The following is a 2960-nucleotide window of genomic DNA, read 5'->3' on the forward strand; positions in this document are numbered from 1 at the left end:
GTGAAGAAGGCTGAGCACCAAAGAATTGATGCTTTTGAACTGTGGTGTTGGAGAAGACTCTTGAGAGTCCCTTGGACTGCAAGGAGATGCAACCAGTCCATTCTGAAGGAGATCAGCCCTGGAATTTCTTTGGAAGGAATGATGCTAAAGCTGAAACTCCAGTACTTTGGCCACCTCATGTGAAGAGTTGACTGACTGGAAAAGACTCTGATGCTGGGAGGGATTGGGGGCAGGAGCAGAAGGGGACGCCAGAGGATGAGATGGCTGGATGGCATCACTGACTCGATGGACGTGAGTGTCAGTGAACTCCGGGAGTTGGTGACGGACAGGGAGGCGTGGCGTGCTGTAATTCTTGGTTTCACAAAGTGTCGGATATGACTGAGCAACTGAACTGAACTGAACTGAACACAGACACTGGTATTGACTGTGATCAAATATTTTGCTTTTGTAATCCCACTCTTGAGCAGATATCTAGGGAAACCATTATTTGAAAACATACATGGACCCCAATGTTCATTGTAGCACTGTTTACAATAGCCAAGATATGGAAGCAACCTAAATGTTCATCATCAATGGAAAGAATAAAGAAGATGGGGTACATGTGTATACAATGGAACATTACTCAGCCATAAAAGAGTGAAATATTGGCATTTGCAGTAGCATGTGTGGACCTAGAGATTATCATACAAAGTAAATAAGTCAGACAGAAAAACATAAATACCATATGATATCACTTGAATGTGGAATCTAAGGAAAAATGATACAAATAAACTTGTTTACAAAACAGAAAGAGACTCACGAACTTCGAAAACAAAGTTATGATTACCAAAGGGCTAAGGTGAGGGGAGAGATAATTTAGTAGTTTGGGATTAACATATACACATTACTATATACAAAATAGATAATCAACAAGGATAAGAAACAATACTCTATAATAACCTATATGGGAAAATACTCTGAAAAAGAATGGATATGTGTATGTGTGTAATTGAATCACTCTGCTACACACCTGAAACTAGCACAGCATTGTAAATCAACTACACTGTATTATAAAATAAAAATTAAATTTAAAAATATTTTGCTTTTGTAAATTTTATGAAATATGTGACTACATTGCAAATATGTGTTAAAGTCGCTCAGTCAGTGTCCGACCCTTGGCAATCCCACGGACAATACAGTCCATGGAATTCTCCAGGCCAAAATACTGGAGTGGGAAGCCATTCCCTTCTCCAGGGGATCTTCCTGACCCAAGGATTGAACCAGGTCTCCCACAGTGCAGGTGATACTTTACCGTCTGAGCCACTATTCCCGCCCATTGCAAATAGTCCTCTTGAAATGGTCTGGGGACATCTTAGTTCTGAATTAAGTTAATTCTGAATTTTAAGTTTTGCTAACTTTATGGTAAATCATGGTTTAAAATTCTGTCAAATATGGGCAAGATAGAGCAAAAACTGAGACTCAACCCATGTGGCCTCTTCGTCCATAATTTCTTATTTATTCCATTTTTTTCTAACCTGGGAGAAAGATAATGACTTTTTCAGTGAAGAATTCTTTTCTCACTATCAATCCTAAGCCAGTGAAATATTAGAGGGCCTTATCAGATTACCAATAAGTCCTTTTCTCAACCTAGAATATTATGACCATAGGCATCACTCCACAATAAAAATTCTTCCAATTTCCTAACTTACCTTCCTGACTCTAGTTGCTGTACTTCCCAATTTATCCTACACATCCCACTCCAAATTAGTATCCTTAAAATTTGTTTTAGTTTTCTTATCTCAAAATATAAGTGTTACTTTAAGTCTTTCATGCTACAGTATTAAGGTCTGCTACAATTTAGGAATTATCCAGTGAGCTTTAATTATTTGGGGCTTACAATACATACTATATTACATGTAATTTATTCTATATGTGATTTCCTGGTATCTGAAAATAAAGACACGATCTCAGTCTCATGTATCATCAGAGCAAAGGCTGCTCTGTGCCTTGGCAAAGGCAAATACTGTCTGTTTTATTCCATTGAGTTGTTGCACTTGAAGCAAATAATGAAAGGCTGTTTCTCTTTTATTTACACTGCAATCTTTGCACGAGACAGTTCACAGGAACACAATTCCCTGATCTCAAACTGCCCTGGGTGATGGCATCTTAATTAGAAACAGAGAGCAGACTGCCGTATAAAACAAATGAAAACAGGAGCACCTAGAAAGCGGAGGGCTTCTACTTTCCCACTGTTGACAGCAGTGAGGATATCAGTACCTCAGACCTAGAAGCACCACAAAGGAAGCCACAGCCAATGCCCAGTCTGAGAATTCATGCCACAGCTCAACGTAGGTTGAACAATGCTGTCTTGATAGTTTTCAGTGGAACGGGATATGAATATCAGAGGATTTCTGTTCAGAGCTCTGAGAGTCTGGCAACCAATTCACATAATGGAAATGTGGTCCATTTGATTAAGTAGCACTGAAACTCATTATTGTCTAGATTTTTATTTTTCATTGAAGTAGAATTTATATGCTAAGAATTTTTTTTTCTAATTTTATTTTATTTTTAAACTTTACATAATTGTATTAGTTTTGCCAAATATCAAAATGAATCCGCCACAGGTATACATGTGTTCCCCATCCTGAACCATCCTCCCTCCTCCTTCCCCATACCATCCCTCTGGGCCGTCCCAGTGCACCAGCCCCAAGCATCCAGCATCGTGCATCGAACCTGGACTGGCAACTCGTTTCCTACATGATATTTTACATGTTTCATTGCCATTCTCCCAAGTCTTCCCACCCTCTCCCTCTCCCACAGAGTCCATAAGACTGTTCTATACATCAGTGTCTCTTTTGCTGTCTCGTACACCGGGTTATTGTTACCATCTTTCTAAATTCCATATATATGCGTTAGTATACTGTATTTATGTTTTTCCTTCTGGCTTACTTCACTCTGTATAATAGGCTCCAGTTTCATCC

This window comes from Bison bison, unplaced genomic scaffold (genome assembly GCF_000754665.1).
Source record: "Bison bison bison isolate TAMUID 2011002044 unplaced genomic scaffold, Bison_UMD1.0 scf7180017864530, whole genome shotgun sequence".
Lineage (NCBI taxonomy): Eukaryota > Metazoa > Chordata > Mammalia > Artiodactyla > Bovidae > Bison > Bison bison.